The sequence below is a fragment of the Oenanthe melanoleuca genome, chromosome 2, assembly GCF_029582105.1.
Source record: "Oenanthe melanoleuca isolate GR-GAL-2019-014 chromosome 2, OMel1.0, whole genome shotgun sequence".
Taxonomy (NCBI): Eukaryota; Metazoa; Chordata; class Aves; order Passeriformes; family Muscicapidae; genus Oenanthe; species Oenanthe melanoleuca.
Genome location: NC_079335.1, coordinates 5,907,364 through 5,932,370, shown reverse-complemented (window position 1 = coordinate 5,932,370; position 25,007 = coordinate 5,907,364).

Below are 25,007 nucleotides of genomic sequence, written 5' to 3'. Positions count from 1 at the left end.
TTGTGGCTGCTGCTGCAGTTTCGACATCAAAATTTTATTTTTCATGGCTTTATCAAAAATATTGTACTGAATATTTTCAGGAAGAAATATTCCCTCAAGAAACATTTTGGTGATTTCCTCTGCCAGTCAGCTGCTTATCTCTAGAGGAGATGCAAAGAGTTTGGTTAGTAATGGCTCACTTTTCTATGCTGCTTTGTGTGACACAAAGAAATCTGACTGCATGCACTGCTCTATCCATCAGATTTGACCTCCAAGGGGTTGTGAGATAACAGACTTCTGTGCAGTGAAGGTTTCTGTACATTTGCCAAACACTCTTATAGTGAAGCTGGTAGGACATCTAATAGATTCTGTAGAATATTTCCAAAGTTGTAGCACTGATGTGTCTTATGGCATTGATAATGAAAAATTAATTTATATATCATTCATGACTTACACTGGGTCGGGTGTTTTTGAACAAATGCATTTCTAATTGAACACATTGACTTTTCAGCCTTTCAGTTTTCAAATCTGTTTTCAGTATATTTATTTCTTATTAAAGGAACAGAAGGCACAGTATGCTCATTTTTTAAAACAATTTAACCAAACAAATGTCTTCTGAAATTCCCAGCACTTCCTTAATCTTTAAATAGACAATTGCTACTTTCAGTACATAGGATATTTTTGGAAAAACATTTCCAGAAATTGCAGAGGTGCATGTGTTTAATTCTGGTAGGCAGTATCAGTATCAATAACCTTCCAACACTTTAATTGTACTCTCCAGGCTCTGTTGGTGAAACTTAAAATACTTCAAAAATGGTAACGTACTGTAACTAATCTGCAGCAGTACGAGTCAACATGATTCATACTTCCATTAAATTTTCTCAGCCTGGTAAATTTTCCTATTTTTAAATTTCTGTGGGAATAAAGCATGTCTATGACACTATGAATGGGGTTGTTCTGGGCCACCTTAGTGGAACACATCAAGATTTTTCATAATTGCTAATTATACTAGAAGACTCATTGTGATGCTTTAACTCAACATGCTTTCCTGAATCCTGCCTGCTAGGACACCCTGAGAGTGATTATGATGAAGCAGCAGGTCTGAAGCAGCCAAAACCATTGGCTATTCTTGAAAATCATGGCCAGGATCTTCCAGAGGGGTCAGGGTGTGATTCATGCTCCATGGACACAGAGCAAACACGAGCTGCAAACCTCCTGTCAGGGATGTGCAGAGAAAACCCCAGATGGTGGGACAGCAAGGACAGGCACACTGAGGACACTCTGGTGGGCTCAGTACCAGGCAGGGCTGCCCTGACACTGAGCATGGGTGTGCCTCATATCCACACAGGCTGCTCTCTGCCTGCTTGCTTGTTTCCCCATCATTCTGTGCTATCTAATTAACATTCAACCCATTTTTCTTTCCTCTGCTGTAGGAATCTTGGGTTTATTTCTTTCATTTCTCCCTGTTTTCTTTTTTTTTTAATACCTTTTTTCATAATTTATCATTCATTTACATTTCAATTAACACTAGCTGTTTGTAAAAGCTACCCTGATGGGAAGTATGAAATAAATTATTGAAGTTAGTATAATCTGCACTTCCCATTACCACCTCATTTACCTTAATGGCACTAAAAAGAATGTCACTCCCAATGCAGCTCATGCTTCTAATAGGAATTCCCCTGGGAGCCAATCTCATGTGAATCACATATTTACATATGGTGTAGGTTTTGCCAGGTGATTATAGGCTGAGATTTAGAGTATTATCCTTTAAGGATGGCAGCTGCACAGAAAACTGTCTTTCCAGAATCAAAGCATGATACTGCTTGATTCAAACAGCTGATATGTTTAAAAGGAGTCACCAAAAGTATTGTCATCTTATTGGGCATTTTCAAACTTGTCTACCAATTTAAAAAAATATTAAAAATTGTGTAATTTTTCCCACATTGAAATAAGGAAACAAAATCACAAAACTAGACTCCTTTTGAACAATGTGTCCTTTGGTTTGGATAAACTAAAACTTGATTTATGGATTTTGTATTTTTTAATTGATTTCTACAGTTCCCTGTTGTTTCAATCCAAAATTTAAAAAAATAAGATTAAAATATGTATTTCAAATTTTGTTTTAGTTTAAATGAACACCTTGCAGCTAAAGCTGCCATCCAAGAACCAGTGTTTGTTCATGAAGTCTGGAGGCTGTCAAGCAGAAATCTTTATTGTTCTTTTTGGGATGACAACACCCAGGCACTAACTAGGATTCAAGGCTAGATGCAATTGAGCTGTGCAACAAGAAACTGTCCTACTTCCAATGGCTTTTCCATTATAGACAAGATGGTAAAAGCAATAATATGGGAAGGACTCAAAAGAGAAGTCATATAGTGACTTGTGAAATATGAAAGTTTGCAAGGAAAATCTGATTAGTAAACTACCTAATTTTTCTTTCTTTGAGTTTCAGGATAGCTTAGCTAACATCATTCAAAATATCTAAGTACAGATATGAGAAAACAGAGTCCTAAGACTTTGCTTATTTTCTGCTCTAGTATCAGGAAAGATGTGGTCTGACTCTTTGAATGCCTGCCCAGAGCCCAGCTGTGGGGCTGCATCCATGTTTTGAAATAGCAGCATCCAAATTTCCTGATCTAGATGTTGGTACCACATGAAAGCTGGCCCTGGGCCAGCCCTCATTGCCATAAGGAATGTTGTGACTTTGAGACATTCTAATTTCTATTTGTGTTTGTGTCTTCCCCCTTCCACATGAAACTCTCTTGAAGCCCAGAACAGTGGTGTCTTTACAACAAGGAACACTGATGTTGAACCTGATGTTGAACACTCCAGGGTACAGGGGCACCTTCCATCCACTTGACCAGGTTTCTCTTTTTTTAAATGACTTTAAAGGAAAGGAATGTGCAAGAAATTTCTACATTTTCTGCTCCCAAGAATGAAGAATATTATTTCACTAATAACTCAATTCTTATGGAGCAGGTTTCTGGTTCACACCATCCAAGTCCATGATGCAAAGTCAGAACAGTTCCAGTCTTAGTTCAGTGTGAAAACTCTAGAGAAATTGCAAACTAAGGTGCTCAAATCTTTACAAGAGAGCAAAATTTAATGACCTAGCAGAGTTGACAACCTATGAGTCAAGTCAACCTCATCTGCCTTTTTCAAGTGAAAGATGTGACAATTTAGTTATTGGTAATGTCTCCTTCATTCAGATTGTCTCAACTCAAGCCAATTGTGTATGGTGAGCTCTTCTTAATGGTGGCAAATGTCATCCCACACAAAGGCATCCCAGATAAAGAGGGCAGTGGGGCACTAGAACATGTTTTCCAGAGAAGGTGTGAATGCTCCATCCCTGGAAGTATTCAAGGACAGGTTCCATGGGACTTGGAGAACCTGGTTTAGGGGAAGGTGTCCCTGCCCGTGGCAGGGGATTGGAACTGGATGATCTTTAAAGTTCCTTCAAACCCAAACCATTCTGTGATTCTATGATGACCTTCTAGTTCTTCAGGGTCATGTGAAGGAGAAAACAACTCATTGTACAGTCTCTTCTGCTTTTGAAACCAAGTGTAGCAAACTCAGTGCCATGAGCTTTCTCCAATGGGAGCCACTTTCCTGAGGTTTCCACTGTTTCCACTTTTCTGAGGTTCTTCCTTCCACAACACGTATGTGCTGTCTTCAACTAATTCTGGAACTGACTCACCAGTCAAAACAATTCACTGACTAATTTTAAACAAAAAGCCTGTTTACATGAATAATCATTAGTGAATATGTCTAAATATGAAAAGACTTCTCACAATAGCCACCTATTGTTGGAAGTCAATGCATTATGCATTGCTTGAATTAAATCAGGGTCTACATTGCAGTGGATTCATCTAGTTGTGTCTTGTGGATTTTTTCTCTTCCTGTTTTTGTAACCCATCTGCCAACTACAATAGGCCACTGTTTTTTCAGCTTTTTCTGCTGGTAAGTTATTAATACCAGATGTTCATTTTTTGGAGTATCTTAAGCATAAAAAATTCCATAATTAAAAACAAAATGTTAACAATTATATGCCTAAAATTGGTCAAGGTCCTATTAAAATTCTGGACTATGTGCTATGTTTAATGCATTAACTCCTTTTTCCATCAAGGGAGGCTTGAGGCAGGCTAGATTTCATTTTGCTCAAGGGAGAAAGGAAATGTATTCATGTTTCTAGCATTGTTCTTTCACTGTGCTTTGTCAAAAATATCATGACTATAATAGAGTTATGGAGAGAACAATGAAAATACATAGGCCAGGAGTTTTAGCTGGGATTCTGTAGATAAGGATTGCCATGCAGGACTTTCAGTGAATTTTCAGCTGAGGTCAGCTCTGCATTCTGATGAACAAATAACCCATTGACAGAAAAATAGAAATTATAACAAAAAAAAGAAGAAAGCTCTGTTGTCTTTAAAATAGAGACAGCTTTATCAGGGAAGAAGATGAGCAAAAGACTGGATCTTCAGCTGCTAAAAATTGGTGCAGCTGCATTATTAATTCTAGAGAGTTACTTCTTTTCATAACTTATCTCCCTCCATTAGATTTTCCCTAAGCCATTGTTAATTTTGTGCAGCCTGACTTTGGGGGAGTATAGCCTGATTGGTAAAATTTCAGTGAACTCTTCTTGGACACATTATTTAAGATGCTGTAGATATTCCCAGTGGATTTCTAAGGCCAAGAACAGGGAGGGAAGAATCACTGCAGACTGGGCAAGGCAGCATTTGTAACTCATGAATAAAGTGGGGTGGGGAGGGGTTCATAGGATCTTTTGTGTGTTATACAAACCCTTGTTGCAGCTTTCTACCTTGAACTTCTTTCAATTTAAGACACAAAAGGAGAAATCAAGAAGTAATGGAGAGTTGAGGGAGTCAAGAGTTGGGGCTGTGTTTGCTCTTCTTGGTGCTTCAGAGGTTTGAAGGAATGGGAGTAGCAGAGCATCCAGCTAATTTTCATGACTGGAGTGTTTTGAAAACCAGTTTTCATGATATTTTCTAAATGTGCTGGTGAATACTTCCCTGGAACTGTTCAAGATCAGGTTGAATGTGGCCCTGAGTAAGTTGGTCTAGTGGACATTGTCACTGCTCATGACAGGTGGCTTGGAAATAAATGATCTTTAACTTCCTTCCAATCCAACCTATCCCATGATTCTGTGAGCAATTAATTTTGGTTTTGCATAAACAGGAAATGGACCAATTAAATGCTGTGAAGTCTGGAACACACACCTAGAATACATTGTGTTATTCTGGCTTGCTAAAAGTGAATTTAAATCTGAAGGAAAAGTAGTTTTAACTTCTGCTCTTCAAGAAGTTATAAAGTATGAAAGCTTTGTTAGTGATAAAATTTATTTTTTGTCTATTAGATTTTGCAAGTATATACACATGAAAACATTTTAAATGCTGATGTCTATGTTGAAAGAAAAAAAGTTTACTTTCAGTTCATGATTTAATCAATTTAGTTTTTTATGGTAATATTACTAGTTTAAAAAGCAAACTGTCTGACATTTCTCAAGAACTAATTTTTTTACACTGCTGTGTCTTCTAATTCATATGCTGTTAGCTTTTCTTTCTTGTGGATATCTGTTGGATAATCTCATCTCATTCAGTGCACAGAGCTCACATTAACATCAGTGAAAATTTCCTGCTTGGAACAAGTGCAGGATTAGCAATAGATGCACTTCAATAGCTTTCCTTCACATTGCATAAACCCTGCAAAGGTCAGATGTTTATCTGGAGCTTATCTGACTCACCCAAGCCTTGGAGGTTACTAAATATCATAAACTGAACCTTTCTTTAAAAACTGATGCAACTTCCTAATCTAAAGCTGACCAGAAATACCACAGGTAAAGACTTTCCAGTAGGATTTTTTCTTTTTTTTCCCAGGTTCAAAAACAAATGATAATGAAGCAGACAGTTATTTCATGTTCACAGAACATTTTTTTATGAAATGTAAGTGTGGCTAAAGAAATTGGAGGGCTAAAGTGTTTTCTTTACTTGAACAGATTTAGCTCTCCTTATATATAAATATATATAAGGATATAAATATTTAATAAGACTGGAGAGCTTTTCCCTGTGTGATTTCATTTATTTTCCTTAAATGGTGTATCACTTTTCTTTGTCCTGTCTTCCTTCCATCGATGCAAGTTCACATGTACACACACCCACCCACCTATATACATTTACATATATATATATATATGTATAATAATTTATCTGAATAAAATATTCTTCCCCTGTAAGATACACAGGCAGCAGTTCACTGGGTCTTCTCAATTTGCAGTCAGACTGTGAGAAAATTATATTTCCTCAAGTAATGTTATTTCTTATAGTTCACAATTCTGTCTCCTACCAAAATAGCATTTTTTGATTTTCCAACAAATGAAAAAGAATAAAATAAAGATCAAGGGTGAAATGATGCAACTCACAAAATTAAATAAGCAGGTGTGATAATACAGTGGATATTTGCAGAGCTGCTTTTCCAAAGCAGGAGAAAATAAGGGATTGGAAAAATACTCTGATTTTTTTTTTTTTTTTCTCCTACCTCTATCAAAGTGCTGCTTTATCTAATCCAATTATCTGCTTATGCATCCCTTCACTCCCATGTTTGTCTTCTTCCACCTTAAATTCCATCATCAGTCCTGCATCAGAGTTCTATGCAATGGAGAAATTTCATCAGATTTTTCCCTTCAGTAGACATTTTTGCTGGGTCTTGTTTTGTTTATTTTTTATACAGTTTGTTTGATTTCTTGTTACATATTTCTCTTGGATGTATAAAATGGCTACCCCATTGCACCTCATTTAAATTATTCTCCACAGAAATTTTGCAAAACAAACAGGAACTCAGATCTGAGGTTTTTAATCCATAGCTGAAATTTTGCTTTAGGAAAGAATATAAAAAAAAAAAAATAATTTCCAATATACTGTTTAACAACTTGTTGACCAGCCTATCAGAACTGAAGTGGAAGGACATTGTAGTCTATTTTTCAGAACTGTAGCTAATTCTGCAGGGATATTAAGATAGAGTCATGTAAACACATGTTCTGGCTTTTTTTTTTTTTAATAAAATATTATAAAATGCATTAGAGATGTTGATTTCTGAAAAGTGTTCAGAGAACCCAGAATTCTTGGGGAATATTCTTGTTTTGCAATGACACTAATTTTAAAATGTTACATCAAGCCTCTTACATTTTCCAGAAGGCTCTTTTTATGTCCTTTTTTCTTTGTTTTTTTTCACCATGATGACTTTGCTCTCAGGTATTCTAGACATTTATAGTCCTCCTCCTCAAAAATATAAAGTAATATTTCTTGCTTTTGATACTGCTTTCAGGAAAAAAAAATTGGATTCCAGTACTTTTTTGTGTTGAGTCTGACCCTTACCTTCCAGATCAAGATCCTTATCTTATGTGGCTCTGCCAAATGTTTGCCATGTAGGATGGGCAATTTCAGATTAGCTAGATATGCTTTGCTTCAATTATCTTTTTTTACTAAACAGTCTTTGCCTCCAATTACCTTTGTAGAAGACCTGCAGCAGCAGTCATGAAACACTCAGGACAGGCATTGTAATCTGAATTCTTGCCTTGTATTAGATCAAATTTTGTTTAGCTAACTAAGCTCAAACTTGAAAAGGCAGTGATGAACAGGTATGTCAGGTCAGGTGAGCCAGAAGGAATCCAGTTCCTAGAAACTTTCTTTGAGTATGCCACCAGAAATGCTAAATAGGAGCTACTTGGGTGTGATGTGAAGGACTGTGTCCAGCATTTCCTCCCTTGGCATAGCAGGCACTGAGGTGGAGGGCACAGCTGAGTCCCTGAGGACACAAAGGACATCGATAAAATATTGAAAAAACTCAGTGAAGCACAACTGAAATGATAAAGGTGTTGCAGAACACCATGTGTGAATCACTACTATAGAGCCTGAAAATCAAGTTTAAAAAAATGAAGAGAGAGCACTTGGTGGCCTCCATATTAATGCATAATAAATAGAAAATAAGTGCACAATGTCACATCATAAGAATTTTTCATTCACTCTGCATGAGAAGACAGGCAGTGAAGAATCTGCCTCATGTTAATTGTTTTTGCCCTGGTGGGAAGGTAGTTTAGAATAGAATAGTGACTTAATCAATGAAGCTTTCTAGAAATTACTCTAAAAACCTAAGACTTAATAGAGAAAATGCTTATTCTCTGTAGAATATCTGAGTCATCCTATAGAATTCATTAACAGGGATCTAATTCTCTATTAAATACCAAATTATGGTTTCAAGTAAAAAATAAATTAGTGAATGTTAGATATTTTCTGTCAAGTTCTACATTTTTTTTTGTTAACAAAATGCTTTAAAGCATGAAGCAGCAAGCCAGAATGATTCAAAAATATTTTAAATATGTTATCAATGTATTTTAACTAACATTTTCCAAAAGTAGAATGTTGACAACATTGCTGTTTTTAAAAAAGATAAATTGGTTAAATTGAAGTTTAATTCACTGCAGTAGCATTATGCTAATCTATATATAATTGTTATTTATTGTCCAAATTTAGAAGAAAGTGAAGGAGGGAAGACTAATTATTCCTATTCCATTTTTTACTTCTAGTGCTTTTGAAAAGCACTCAATTTTTCCTTTTTTTTGTTTGTTTGGGTGTTTTCACACAATATCAGGCTCTGAGTTTTTTTCTGTAATCCTAATCCTAATCATATAATTGCTGCTTAAAATGTTATTTCCATATTTATTATCTATAGTTGCTTTTAAATTTTACTTATTTCTTCTGTTTCATTCCCATCTTTATTTGCAAATTGGCCAGTCACAGGAATGGTAACTGGACTAAGCACAAAACCAGCATGGAGATGTGATTGCTTAGTACAAACTTTCCTCTGAAAAGTCCAGATGCTAAAGCGAAACTGGATTCTACACTTCTGAAAGCACAAAATTCCTTCCTTCCTTCCTTCCTTCCTTCCTTCCTTCCTTCCTTCCTTCCTTCCTTCCTTCCTTCCTTCCTTCCTTCCTTCCTTCCTTCCTTCCTTCCTTCCTTCCTTCCTTCCTTCCTTCCTTCCTTCCTTCCTTCCTTCCTTCCTTCCTTTCCTTCCTGCCAAATTCTGAAAGCCTGTCATGCACATAGGATGAATGTGAATATTTGAGGAAGGACCCAATAAAGTGCACTGTGTCCAGCCTGGGGTAAGGAATTCCATAGTGCAGGAGGGAAGGGTCCCAGACGAGAAGGGGTCCCATACCCTCCCTCCTGCTGGATGGCAATCCCATCTCCCCCACATCATTAGGGGTACCTGTGCACCATCCTATGGGATGATGTACCAGAAACCAGCACCACTCTTGTCAAAATTAGATCATTCTGTAAGGGTGTTGGAGGAATCAGGAAAAAGGAGGAAAGAAAGTACAATTTAAACCTCCTCATAGTTTGCTAGTTTGTCCAAGTCTCTGATTTCCACCAGAACACCAGAAACAGGATGGTGCTTTGCAGAATACTGAATTACTGTCACACTCAGCAATGCTGCCAAAATCGATGGGTTTGTACAGCTGAGGGCTAGTCCTGAGCTCAGCAGCCCTACTGAACCCAATCGGTGTTATTTGTGCCCAAACACAGCCCCTCACAATAATTTGTGTTGCACACATAGAAACAGATGCCTCCTCTCAGCGTGTTTCTCCTGACAGGCAGGATGAGAAGATATTAAATTACAATAAAATCCTGTGACAGCAGCCTGCCTTGGGATCATCTCCAGTGAACCTGTTACTTCTTTTTCGTGCAGTGAGACATTTTTGCAGTCTATGTTTTACTTCCCAAAGGATACTTAATTCTGTAACAAAGACAGACAACCATTCCCTGCTTGATTTTTTAAAATTATTTATAACAATTTAGATCCATAGACTAAATTGTATTACAGACTTGTTGTGAATGGTTTTCAGACCATTCTCTCTCCACAAGATGTGTCCTGTTGAGTAGAGGTTTGCAACCATATAGTGAGAAGTATCTACTAACTTAATTTACTGTACTGAGCACTTCAGAGACATGGCTGCAGTAAAATAAACAACATCAATTCAATTATTTTCTCTTATGTCACACTGTAAACTTCATAAACATGTAAATTCAAAAATCTCCATAAACACTTTAGTATTATGAATCACTGCAGGGCATCACAGCTGGTTACCTGCAGAAATTGTGTCTGGAACCTAGTCCATCATTTAGAGGCAGCAGCAGATGTTAAAGGGAAACTGCTTTATATAATCATCCAAAACAAAAAATAAAGTAAGAGAAGCAGCAAGATGCATAGCCAGACATTTTTGGCATCTGTTTGATACAATATCAGGGATCTGAATTTTGTTAGTGAATCCATACACATGGTTGGGAAGGATCATTCTGAAACGTGTTTGTTCTGAGGGGCATTGCTCTCAGGTTGGGTTCTGACCGTGAATCAGAAATGAGACCACAACAATGAAAGGGCTGCTACCCACAGTCCTGCCTAGAATAGCCCTGAGTTCAATTAATATTCTATGGTCACCACGACCATGTGTGTCTATTTTTACCTGGGATTTTTGCAGGACCTTTGGCAGCTGGGTGCCCAAATCCCATCATGAGGCAGATGTGCTCTCTGGTTTCCCAGACTCAACTTTGCACCCAGCTCTTATCCTTAAAGGAACTCCTGTGCAAGATGATTTATAGTGTTATTTGACAAACACCTGGACCTCTGACCCAGCATGGCAAGAGTTGTGTCCTGCAATGATGGATTGCAACCCAGATATTTGCCTGCTCTCAGACCAGGTTAGAGTATTTCAGGTACCAGCCCTGTTACCCAGGGCTTGCTCTGTGGAAGCTGTGACCTGTCAAAAATGCCTCACATGCAATTTATATTTACTTAGAAAGAGGTAATTGAAGGGTATCTTTAACTCTCCAGCTCAAGTTCAGAGCTGCCTCTAAAAGAAACCCTAAAACCATCTAAAAGAAACTGCCAAAAGTCCTCCATGATGTGCTGCTGACTCCAGGGGAAGAAGGCATTCACTTTCTTGGCTTTGAGATCTATTTGTTATTCCTCTCTGTGTTTCTCTTCCTTTGATGAGTTCCTGCAACAAATTAATTTCTTGTTGATACGCTTTTTTAACCACTAAAGTGATGGTTTTCCTTCAGTAAGAAAAATTCTGAGAAGTAAATTATAATAAAGAGAGCTTATGGAACAGTTGTAAAAACTTGCAGGAGGTAATAGTAAATTTGCTGTTGCACAATGTTTAGGCATTCTGTGAAATGCACCTAAACAAAATCAACAAAATCTAAACAAAAACATTGTTGAATAAATTGAAAATATTACTGCTTGGTTATTTAAAAGAGAGATCTTAGAAAAAAGGTCGCTTCTAGTTAGGAGCAGGTGGATACCATCCCCAACAAGGGATTGAGAAGTGTGCAGTCTTCATGTAACCTCTCTGTATAAGTAAAAACATCACCCAGAGCAATTGCATTTGAACCTGACCTACTTTTTATAACTATCAGCCACAAGGGAACAAAAAAAAAAAAAATAGGTCAGGTGTGTATGATTTGAAACAATAATCTTTTTAAGGTGGGGAAATAGCCACTCATTCTATAATAAAAAGTTTTGATTATGTTCTTCTTAAAATAAGCCAGTGTAAATTATGATAAATAAACAGTACTAAGACAGTGATGGATGGGCCAAGAACTTATAGATTATAATATTTGCTGATTTTGGCTGATGAAGTCCCAGGCCAAAAGTTTACAGGGTGAAATTTTCCATTTATTGGCCAGAAGTTAAGTTTGACACTTCTCTAAAGTGAGAGCAGTGACATTTCCCTCAGATCTGTTGAGGTGTTAAGGTTTGCCCACAAGGTTCTGCTGATTCCCAGACTCAGGAAATTTCCAGTTCCAAGGTGAAATAGCAGCAGTAGCACCATGTAAATATGGGAAGTCCCAGTTAAGGACAACTGATGGCCAAATGAGCCTTTGGAGATTGGTTCTCGGAGCAGGAGGCTGCTTGCCAACCCTTCTGCAGGTAGAGAGGGCTGAAAATATCTGGGAATAGTCCTGAAAGTCACATTACCCTCAGGTTATAGCCCAGGCCTTTAGCATCTGTAAATCACAACTGTTGCACTGAAAGTGGATGATGCAGATTGCACTTGCCTGTAGCATTTTTTCCACAGATCTTATATAACCCACCAGTTTCTGATGTATCTGCCTCATATAACTTTTATATAAAATAGCTATAAAATAAAGAATTTTTTTGCCATTGATACCCACTGTGTTCTACAAGATTGCTCTTTTTTGTTGGGCTCTTTTCCTTCCTCTTTAGTGTGGAAGAGATGAGCAGAGAAGAGAGGAAAAGAGAGGAGAGGATGCATCATGAAGAAAAAGGATTAAGAGAAGCATTCCTCTTTCAAATTAAAAAGAAGTATTGTTCCCCATCCAGCTCCTTCTCAGCCCTGCCAAGTGACAGCCTGTCTATTAAATATGTAATAAGGAGTATAAGGGGCAAGACTGGAAAAAAAATTACACTCATTGTTTTTGAGTTTCCTATTATTTATTTTATGAAACAATAAGTTTCATGAAATGGGAGCTGTTCTTCCCTCCCAAACACAAAACATGATAATGTACCCTCCTTATTACCACCATTGTTCTCAAGAAGGGATGAAAATACTTAAATATTTTTATGTAAATTAATGGAAAGTGCTTTCTCCCACTGAATAAAGTACCTGCAAGGTCTCAGAAACCATGTGCCACATGATTTTGTGCCCCAAAAGGCAGGGACTTCAGGGCTGCCTGTAGTTTTTATCCTAGTGCTGACCTTTGGTTTGACATGTTCTCTTCCCATTCTTCACATTTGTCCTCTCCCTTTTTTTCAGGATTTCCTTTGTCTTGCTCACATATTTTTCTGAGGTTTCACCACATTTAGCAGCTCCCTCTCCTTCACCACAAAGCTCCCTCACACATGGCTATTTTACATGGATCTGGCATCTTAAGAGAAATTCAGCTTTTCACTTGTGATTTTCCATTTTCCTGAAAATTACCTTGCCTTCAGTTCTGTGGAAAGATCACCTTTGTGCTGAGATTTTATTTGCAACCTTTCATTTTTTCCACATCGTTGCCTTACTGCCTTCCTGCACTGTCCAGCACACAGTGGCAGAGCACCAAGCCTCTTCCACTCTAACTACCTTTGCCATCTGCTGTGTTCAGTGCAAATCATCTTTCCTTTCTGGACAGCAGAATGATCCTAGCCTAAAAAACCTTCCCAGGATTCTGAGAATCGTTAGCCAAACTCAACATAAGGACTGAGACACAAGTTCTATACATTGACTTTAAAAACAGAATTTCATTTGGACCAAAAACAAAACAAAACAAAACCCAACTGCACAGATTTAATATAAGCTTCTGTATTTGTATGCACTCTCTGTATACATTTATATTGTATATATTTAATTATATGTAACATATACATGGATATACAGAGATAATCAATGGAGTGAGAGGCAAGGACCTGGCTCAGAAGGTTCTATGACAACTCCTGCAGGAGAATATGGAGAGAGTGCACTGAGCCTGTCCAGAGGAGGGAAGGGAGCTGGAGAAGGGTCTGGAGCACAGGTCTGATGAGGAGCTGGGGGTGTTCAGCCTGGAGAAAAGGAGGCTCAAGAAAAAACCTTATTGCTCCCTAGAACCACCAGACAGGAGGTTGTGGTGAGGTGGAGAGATGGGTCTCTTCTCCCAAATAACAAAAGGAAATGGCCTCAAGTTGCATGCACCTCAGGGGTGGTTTAGATTGGATATTAGGAAAAATTTCATTAGTGAAAGGGTGGTGAAGCACTGCAACAGACTGACCAGAAAAGTGTTTTGACTCACCATCCCTGGGAGTGTCCAAAAAACACACGTGGATGTGGCATTTAGAGTAGTTTAGGGATGGTCTTGGCAGTGCTGGGTTAACAGCTGGACTCAAGGATCTTAAAGGTCTTTTCCAACATAAATGAGTCCATGATTCTATATTCTCCCAGACCTTTGTGATAAATTTTAAAACAATGGTTTGAGCCAGCTTAAGTGCCTGGTGAATGAGGCCTTAATGGAGCCATTCCCTGCAAGTTTAAAGCTGGTCCAGACCATTAAGGACTGAAAAATTCCTGCTGAAATATTTCTGCTAGAGTCACATATAAAATTAATTGAGCTCCTCAACTGTGTCACAAATTCATTATCCCAACTTGCTGCTGGAAAGCCAAAGATTTTTGAAGCCTGGAGGATGGCTGAGGATGGCTGTCAGTTTCTGGCACATCCTTTATATGCATTTTGGGGTGGGAGGGAGAGGGTATCTGATATGGCAGCTGAATAAGTAGCAGCAATACTGTGAGCAATTCAGAACTATCTAAATATTTATTTGATATATGTGACTAGCTGGCAGCTCAGTCATCTCTTGGGGGAGAGGATAAAGGCTGAATAGGGTCCACAACAGGATCTCTACCCTACTCAGGGGTATAATATGTATAATATAATATATAATTAATGCATCGTGTAATGTATAATATATACATATGTATCATGTATATTTATCAATTCTGAAAAAATATTTGTTAGTCTTTTTGTGGCTTATACTCACCTCCTCAATGTTCTCTAAAGTAGCCACTGAATCCCAAAGTTATCAGGTCAAAAAGAATTTGTAAACAGAGAGATGACAAACTCACATCATAAAGTGCAAGCAGGAAAGGGTAAAGAACAATAAAACATTTATAAAAAATGAAACAACACAACTCACCCACAATCGCCCCCAAAAGAAAAACTCAGAGAAGAAAAATCATCAGCTAACAGCAAAACAATTACAACAAAATAAAGACAGAAACTCCATGTAAGGTAGAATAATTATTAAAATTCAATATTTTATAAATACATGTTTCAAAATTCTAAGGGATGCATTTCTAGAAGCCAGGGTGTGCCCAAAAAAGTCCAAGAAGTCAGAACACATAGAGTTAATGCAATTTGTCCTTCCTTGTAGAGTGACTCTTGTTTAGGATGTAACTTCTGCAAGCATGTAACTTAATAGCCATATCATTTTCCTCATGGTTGTTAATCACCTGTAAACTGCCATATAAAGACACCTTAAGCAGGGAAATGCAAATAATTGCACAACTCTTCATTCACACTTGGATATTTTTTCCAGCAAACCAACTCATCTGTGCTGATTAGTCAGTACCTCTTTCTTTTCCCACCTTTGGCCTTTATCCTCCTTTTCTTAAGAGCAGATTAACTGGTGGTAGCTCTTTCAACTATCTCCAGTCACATAGGATATGGTTGTGGCACCAGGTCAGTGCTTGCATAATTTGAGTGGAAAGGACCCTTTAATGAAAACAGTATTTCCCTCACTGCCTCCACACATCTCAGCAGCAAAGCAAGCTACTCTGCCAGCCCAGGCACTCTGTGATCAAGGCCTGTGGCATCAGACTGTCTCCTTAGTAACAATCCAGCTAAACTGTTGGGCTGACCTAGTGGTCCCTTGGAGGTTTTCTCTGTCCCAGAGATGGAATAATTTGAGAACTGTATATTTAAAATGTCTACTGGAACAGCTTGTGCCAGAGCTAAGCTACAGTGATTGTGTTTACTCTGAAAATTAAGGAGAAAAGTGAAAAATGAAAGGAAATATAAGGGAGAATTGTACTGTAGTCTACAATAAGATTGTTTTTTCTTATATAGAATCACATTCAGTTTCTGTAATTGTTCCAAAACCACAAGAGTGTGGAACAGGAAACAAGGGTTCCAAAGGCAGACTTTCAGCTGACATTTTTCCAACTGATACTAAATGAAAGACCAAAGCCTCTAAGGATATACCCCCTTAATACTTTTACTTTTGATTTCCCCAGCCATTTTAATTTCAAGAAGTTCTGTAAATTGGCAATCCTGTAGAGAATCCTCTCCATCCTTCCCAGCTCGCTGCACTTTTCTGAGTGATGTGATTCTCTAAATCACTCACTCACCTTCTCCTCCTGCCACGGGAGACCCAGCTGCCCCAGCAGCCAGCTTTGCACAGATAGGTCCCCCTAAGGATGTGGAAATCCTCAGCTTGTCTCTGTGACATATCTTTGTTTTTTTTTCTTTTTATTCCAAGAGCTTATGGTAGAAACCACCCACTCTGTTTTGCTGAGGCTACTCTGGGGAACTTTGAGATGTGAGTTGTGCTCATAAGGGACCTGTGTAATATTTGATGAGAAACAGAACTGCTTTTAAAGTGAGCTGCCCTCACTAAACAACACTCCTGGCATCTGTGCTGTGCATACCTGTGTGCAACAATGGCTCATTACTCTTCACTGTGCTTTATACAGCTTCAGGCAATTTGTGTCGTCCATGCTGAGACTGACAGTTTCTCCTCTCCATAACCCCAGCTCTGTACTCAGCACATGTTTTGTCTCCTACTTTGATGCAATTCTGGAAGTCTTTTCAGAGCTACAACCATTTTATCCCCTATTTTAGGATTTGTGGCCTGACTTCCAGGGGTCTCCCCATCAACTGTTTTCTGACAAATGCAATTTCTACAGCCTAAAGGCAGCTTTACAGCAGTTGCTCAGGATCTTTTTCTTTTGACTTTAATTAATCTGTTGGTGTTGCAAGCAGCAAAGAATAGCCTTTCAAAGTTCAAATTCTTTATTTTTGCACAATTTGGTGATACATCAGTGCCTCAGAGAGACGAGGTTATCCTGCCAAAAAATCTGGATGCCTTCTCAAAGGCATCCTAGCTTGTGTTTTCATCTAACAGGGTAAATATCATCTCTGCAAAAAAAAAAAAATAGAAATTCACTGGTCATGCTAATGTTTAACCTTTGTTAAGTTTTACCACTACCAAGTAGTATGAAACTTCTTGTATGTCTTTTTATGGCCCTGGCATTCCCAAACTAAGTTTATGGGCCACAGAAAACAGCTAATGGAAATAACTTTTGAGGTTGCAGCCAATCTGCTTAGCACTGCAACTGAAAAATACAGACCAAGTTCTCATTTCTATGATGCTACAGTTCTCTAAAGTACTGAATGAGACATTTCAAATGCAAGAGGCAGTTAGGATTTTAAAAGGATACAAATTTCATCAGAAATGTTTTGTACCACAACAGTAACATCCATGGGTTAGAATTTATTTAAATTATTGGCTTCAAAAATGTCTTTCTGCAGGAGGTCCAAAATGACTTTATGGTGTAAAACAATAAATTGTTTTTAGGTGCTTCCTGCTAGACCAGTTAAGCATATTAAAAATGTGTCATGCAGAGAAGAGTAAGTTCTGTTAGGCTGGATTTTTTTTCACCTACACAAAAGCAAGAAAACTTTTTGCACATGGTTTGACACACAGTCCAATGCCTGAATAGTTATTGACATCAGAAGCAAGATCACATGTTCAGATGATATTTTAGATATGCAGTTGTGCTAAGAGAACAGATCATGAAGAAGAGCTGTGGTGAGATAACCTTGGCTAAGGATCAAATCCCAGCTGCTCATTCACCTCCACTCCTCAAGTGGGCAGGGTGGAAAGATATGAGGGATAGAGAGAAACTTGCCAATTACTTTCTCAGACAAAGGAAACTCAGCTTGGTTAAAATTACTTAAATTATTGCTAGTTTATGTAGATTTAGGTAATGAGAAAAAAAGACAAACCTTAAAGCAAAACCTTTTGTCTCCTTGCCCCCTTTCCAGGACCAAGTGCAGAGTTCACTCACATCCTCCAGAGAAGTATAGGAGAGTTGTGTTATAAAATCTGGTTGGGATATTTCTTGTCTATGGAACAACATATATTTTCTCATATGTTGATAATAAGCAGTGAGCTAAAAATGAGCTGAGTTTATTTTGTACTTGTGATGGAATGACCAAAATTATTTATCTAAGAGCCTAAACTTCTTTTGGGATATCACATAATTTTCTCTGTTAATCATGTTGTGGGATTTTTTTCTGGGATTTTTTTTTCCCCTTTTTTTATAATTTTTAGCTCTTTGCAAAGATCCATTCATATTGATTTCTATTTTTTTCCTTAAATATGTAAAAAACCCCACATACAGGATCCCAGAATGGGTCAGGATGGAAGGGACCACAGTGGCTCATCTGGTCCAACCCTCTGCTCAAGCAGGGACATCCCAGAGCACACAGCACAGGATTGTGTCCAGACAATTCTGGAATATCTCCAGTGAGGGAGACTCCACACCTTTCTGGGTAATCTGTTTCAGTAAAGTCACAGTAAAGAAATAATTCCTCACGTTCACCTGTGCATCAGTTTCTGCCCATTGCTTCTTTTCCTCATGGAAAGAAAAATATAAAAGAAAAATCTGTGGTTTATGTTAATTATGTGCATAGTAAAAAACAAAAAAAGAGTAATTGAAGATGTTTCAATTAGTAATTTTCAAACTATATTGGCATTTCTGAAAAAGAGAGTTAAAAAAAAAAAAATCCATCTAAATTCCAGAAATGGTGGATGCCAACATATCTTCATTTATGCCTAGTTAGCATGCTCAGCCAATGTGAGATAGAGCAGCAGAAACTCAGTAGTGGAAGGAATGACTCTGTTTCCTGGCCAACAGTAAGCCCAAAGGGCATCTTTGTGTTGCAGTGCTGATCTAGTGAATATTTAATAGAGCTGAATATGGAATAAAGTCAGAGGAGACACTGAGAATACCACATAAGATTAGAGCACACTCTGGGGAAATGGGTAATGTGGGTTCAAAGTCTTTCAGAAATAAGGAAGATGTGAACATGGATCTCTCAATTCTGAGGATTTTTTGTTGTCTATTTTGAAATACTGAAATACTTCTGGGCATTTCTGAGACTTTTCCTTTTCTTCTTCTTCTTCTTCTTTTGGGGGCAATACATAAAATATTTTTAAAAATATAAGAACAGCTTCTTAGAAGTATTTTCTAGATATTTTTGGTTTTGGGATAAAAAACATATTACTCACCTTTTCCTGCAGTGAGAAGTGATATAAAAGGACACGCATGGAGATAATGTGGTAATTTGCAACAATATTATTTTGTTGCATATTTAAAAAGTTGGGAAAGACCTTGGTTGCTGTCTCCTGAGAGCTGTGCTCAAATTTCAATCCAATGTAACAGAAAAATTATTTTTGTCTCCCACTAATTAGGAGTTTCTCTCCTCATTATTATCCATTCAATGTCATTCCTACTTGCAATGTAAATACTCTGCTTTACAAGGAATTAAAATGTATTAAATGATGAGTTTACCAGAAGCAGAACAGCTTATTTGGAAAAATACAGAATTAAAATGAAAAATAAGTAAAGTGAAAAGGGTACACAAACTTACATATAAAAAGTAATCAACAAGTTCAGAAGATGTTATCTACAATTTGTATATACATAGTCAAACTAACCTGAACAAGGGTAGAAATATAAATTTTATCTTTATATCTATGTGTGTGCATATATATATATATATATATATATGTGATAAAACAATAGAGAAATACAAAGGAAGAAAAATTTAGTTTTCTATATGTTTTGGATTTTGTTTTATTGTCTCAGCTCTTAGTTCTGTAAGCTAGAAATCCATTTCCCTCAAAGGAGGATTCCTTATTAAGAAATGGTTATTGTTTCCAAAGTTAAACGGATTTGTTCTGAGCTCAGTGACTCACACACTCTCTTCTTTCTCTATTTCTTCTGTACTGTTACTCTTGAAAGCATGACTTGCATTGATCCATTTTTCACAGCTTAAACTTGCTGGCTTTGAAGCAAATCATAAATGAGGTGGAAATAAATAAAATAATAAAAAAGATAGAATAAAATAAAAAAATACCCAGTGTAGAAGATTCAGAATGTTGTCTCTGCTTTTATGTGTTTATCTGTATCACAACATAAAGTTTTTGCTGTTTGACACCCAGTGTTCCAAATTCAAAGGCTTTTGAGCTTATTGACCACTGTTGCTAGTTGTCTGTTTATTTATTTAAAATAGCTAGCACTTCATAAGTTATAAAATTATTGTATAATAGCAAATTTACTTTAGTTTTCAACACTTTAAAACTATTTCTGACAGTCAAGCAACAGATGTCTCCTGTAATCATGATGAAGTAAGTTTGAGCATGTCTCTTAAATGTTATTGAAATGAGCTTAGGGATAAGAGATAGACATTCAGGGAAATTTGATTAATATAATGTATTTTAGAAATGGATCAGTTGACTGTCACTATTCTTATTTTCATATGAGTGTCCCAAAGAAACTGGACAGAAATAATAATAATATAAATAAATAAATAAATAAATAAATACTACTACTACTACTACTAATTAATAATAATAATAAAAATTAATAACGATAATGATAATAATGATAATAATGATAATAATGATAATAATAATAATAATAATAATAATAATAATAATAATAATAATAATAATAATATAGTTTTGAAATCTGTAAATTGTATGGATGATTTTAATGTTAATTGATTTTTAAGGAATTTTTAAAGTGTTTCTTAAAACTGGGATGCGAGACATGAACTGGTTTCTTTGCAGACGTTTGACAGAAGTCAACAGGTTTATGTAATAGGATGTAATCAGGGCAGTGACCTTCTTGCCTTCTTTTAAGTGGAAGCCCGTGTATTTGTGTCTTGAATTTAAGAAGTAAAATTGTTAAAATTATCTAGCAAAAAAAAAGAACATTTTGGAGGCAGTTCTTCTGGCCTGGTGGAAAAATATCTCTTTGAGAGCAAGTTATTTCAGAAATGGGCTTCCATATTCAAACTATTTTGAAAAAACAAAAACCCAAACCCTCACACCTATTTCATATTCAGTGTAAATCCTGCCCTGGAGGTCTACTGTGAGCTCACAATTACAATTGTAAATTTCCAAATGGAAAATTTTACATGCTAAGATGTACTTTGTCTTTATGGGGAGAGCTCTGGAAGTCAAGATTTAATTGTTTTATACCTTAAGAAGCATGGGATGAAAATACCAAATAGCAACCACGACAGAACACCCTGTGTTAGGAAAGCTCAGGGCCAGGGAAGGCAAACAAACAAACTTATATTAATGTAACCAGCTCCTAAAATGGTACTTTCTTTTAAAATGTAAATGAAATGTGCTTCGTTTCACTGTTCAGTTATGCTGGGTAAATTTGCATATTATCTCCTTTTCTCTTTTCAGTATCCTCGACCAACAGCTGTGACTTGTCAAAACTTGCCAGCACAAGGGAAAAAGAAAATGAAGGGGCATATTGGAAACTGTGTCAGCTTATCTATTGCTTTCAGTAAAATGTAATTGCTGAAGATGCCATTAAGAGTTGCCTGAAAAAACGTGTTAAGGCTGCTTAAATTGGGTTTTTTTCTTCTCTCCCTTTAATAGCAGCAGTGTGATACCTGGGAAGGGCAGAAGGAAGGGAACAGAGCACATGTGCACCCTTCCCACAGCTTCCTCCGTGTGAGGATGGGCCCCTGAAGCTGATACCTTTGTCCTTCATCACAGGTGTTTGTGGAGCCTTTTCTGTTCCCTGCTGCACTCTGAACCCCTTCTCCAGCTCCTGGTTGATGCTCACTTTGGCTCTTGAGGCTCCTGGTACAACAAAGAGCTCGAGGTTCCGTGTCCTCGTGTGGAGAGGGGAAAGGAGCTGTGTGGGAAGGAAACCTCTCTGAAGTGACCTGAGAGCAGTGTCCTTTGTGCCAGGGCCAGAGCTGGGTCATGGCTACTGAGAGAGGCCCCTTCTCACTGGAGAGGTGAAGTGTTTGGGAAGAGGGGCTGAATTCCAAACCTCAGCTTCTGAACAAAGCTGCAGTGCTCAGCATTGCTCTGGCTGTTAGGAAGGGATGAGAGTGGCAATGCAGCATCTGCTGCCCTCAGTGCTCTGCCCATTGGGATTTGTGGGATCCATGCTAAAATTCAGGGCTTCAGTGTTTGTGTGAGCCATGGAGAGCCTTGGCTTCTCATAAAGTCCTTGTCCTGCCCGGGAATGAGTGAGGGAAGTTTCAGGGAAGTTTCAGGGAAGGGAAGGGAAGGGAAGTTTCAGGGAAGTTTCAGGGAAGGGAAGGGAAGTTTCAGGGAAGTTTCAGGGAAGTTTCAGGGAAGGGAAGGGAAGGGAAGTTTCAGGGAAGTTTCAGGGAAGGGAAGTTTCAGGGAAGGGAAGGGAAGGGAAGGGAAGTTTCAGGGAAGTTTCAGGGAAGTGACGTTTCAGGGAAGTTTCAGGGAAGGGAAGTTTCAGGGAAGGGAAGTGAAGTTTCAGGGAAGGGAAGTTTCAGGGAAGTTTCAGGGAAGGGAAGGGAAGTTTCAGGGAAGGGAAGGGAAGGGAAGTTTCAGGGAAGTTTCAGGGAAGTTTCCGGGAAGTTTCAGGGAAGTTTCAGGGAAGGGAAGGGAAGTTTCAGGGAAGGGAAGTTTCAGGGAAGGGAAGTTTCAGGGAAGGGAAGGGAAGTTTCAGGGAAGGGAAGTTTCAGGGAAGGGAAGTTTCAGGGAAGGGAAGTTTCAGGGAAGTTTCAGGGAAGTTTCAGGGAAGTTTCAGGGAAGGGAAGGGAAGTTTCAGGGAAGTTTCAGGGAAGTTTCAGGGAAGGGAAGGGAAGGGAAGTTTCAGGGAAGTTTCAGGGAAGGGAAGGGAAGTTTCAGGGAAGTTTCAGGGAAGGGAAGGGAAGTTTCAGGGAAGGGAAGGGAAGTTTCAGGGAAGGGAAGTTTCAGGGAAGTTTCAGGGAAGGGAAGTTTCAGGGAAGTTTCAGGGAAGGGAAGTTTCAGGGAAGTTTCAGGGAAGTTTCAGGGAAGTTTCAGGGAAGGGAAGGGAAGGGAAGTTTCAGGGAAGGGAAGTTTCAGGGAAGGGAAGTTTCAGGGAAGTTTCAGGGAAGTTTCAGGGAAGTTTCAGGGAAGTTTCAGGGAAGTTTCAGGGAAGGGAAGGGAAGGGAAGTTTCAGGGAAGGGAAGTTTCAGGGAAGTTTCAGGGAAGTTTCAGGGAAGTTTCAGGGAAGTTTCAGGGAAGTTTCAGGGAAGTTTCAGGGAAGTTTCAGGGAAGTTTCAGGGAAGTTTCAGGGAAGGGAAGGGAAGGGAAGGGAAGGTCGGGAAGGGAAGGGAAGGGAAGGGAAGGGAAGGGAAGGGAAGGGAAGGGAAGGGAAGGGAAGGGAAGGGAAGGGAAGGGAAGGGAAGGGAAGGGAAGGGAAGGGAAGGGAAGGGAAGGGAAGGGAAGGGAAGGGAAGGGAAGGGAAGGGAACCTCTTTCACCCTGCAGATGATAGCTCTGAAGTCAGGATGTCAGCAGTTAGGAATGGAGCTGCAGAGTTGCCATAGGGTAATTGATAGAATGTGGAGTTATCAGATTGCAGTCCAGAAAGAGACTAAGCTCCACTAAATTATCTATGCTTTTCTGACATGTGGATCAAGATTCTTTGTGTTTCCTGGCTGGCCTCATTAAGTTGCTATAATTATCGTTGTATTGATAAAGTGCCTACCCTTGGTGAGACCCGATGCTGTGCAATTAAAATAAAGGATTATGTGAGTGTAAGATAATGTACTAACTGTTAGAACAAAACTTGTCTTACAGGAAAAAAAAAAAAAAAAGTAGTTAAGATTCTTCCCTAATACTAGAACTGAAGAGGGAATACTTTCTGGAAGCAAACCTATTTCTCATTGGAATAATTGAAAATTAGTTGTCAAACAACCTAAGTATTGATGCCTGTTTGTCCTATCTGTCTCCTTGTTTCTGAGACAAACCCATGCACCTGATATTCCAAATTCTAACTAAATTTGATCTATCTTCTTGATCTTGAGCTTCCTAAAACTAGCCTAATCATGATGTGAAATTCATTTAAAAATCTGAAATTCCAGTTGAGTTCTTGCTGAAATATGTATGTCAGCATATAGGACAAAGATAGAGATCCATGGATCAATTTAGGCACACAATTGCTTGACTGACAAAGTGATTCAGGAGATTGAAGAGGATTGGTGGCAAGCCTTCACCAAGGACATTACAATGGCCATAAAAATATAAGATGAAGGTGCCAAGGTTGAGAGGAGTTCCTAAAGATTGGTTAAGTGTGTGGGTTCCCCTTGCAGAGAAATGAGATAAAGCTCCTTTTTCATCTTTCATATCAACCCAAAAGAAATCAATAGTTCAACAGCAAGAGAATCTGCTCTTGGTTTGAGCTAATTTACCTCCAGGAAATCACATCCAGATTCTCCTTGCAGAGTGCAGACCTTTGTGCCTTACTTAGGAATACAGCTGAAATCTTGTTCCCATTCTCCAGATTACTTCTCTACTATTTATCCAGTTATCATCTAATTAAACAACACTAGTTATTTACCCTCTTAGCTGAATGACCTAACCAACATACTGTAAATTCAGGATTCTTTGCAGTTGCCTTGCTTTATAGCCTCTTGCCTTTCTATTCTTCTAGAATATCTTCTATTCAAGAAGATATCTTGGATATTCTAGAAATAAGGTATTTCTAGGTATCTTATATCCCTAAGATATATAGGTAGTTTCTTTACTAGACAAGAGAAGGGCACTTCAAGCCAGCTGGCAAGATACCAAGGAAAGGTAGCAATGGGCTTGGGAAGGACAAATGAAATTTTATGTTTTCTTACGGTGTCATGCAAAGGAGAGGTTTCTCTCCTTACCTTCAGAGCAAACTAAACAAATTCGACACAGTAATAATTAATCTAACAAATGGACCTTCATTAGTGATGTGGGCTGAGGGGTCTGTTTCTGTTTTCCTGTCTCTAAGCAACCTGAAGCAGAAGATAAGTGCTGAACCAGCATCTTGGAAAGATAAAGACACTTGGTAGCATAATTTCTATGCCTGGATTTGTTAAGCAAAATTTCCCTTAAAGGTGAATATTACATGTTTAGGATCTCTATCTCCCCTCCAAAAAGTGAGTGTGCAGTCAATAACTGGAAGTCTACAGCTGCCTGAAAGGTGCTTGAGTAGCCCAGACATAGAGGCAGAAGGAAACTCTCATTCATTTTGGTGTTGATGGGGTCCATGTAATTATCCTACATATTTTTGCTTCTGTGAGATTACTTGCCCTGCCTGTGCAAAATAAATATTTATTTAGCACTTTCACCTTGCAGGCAATGCTATCATTCTTCTTTTAATTACTGTGCAGCTTT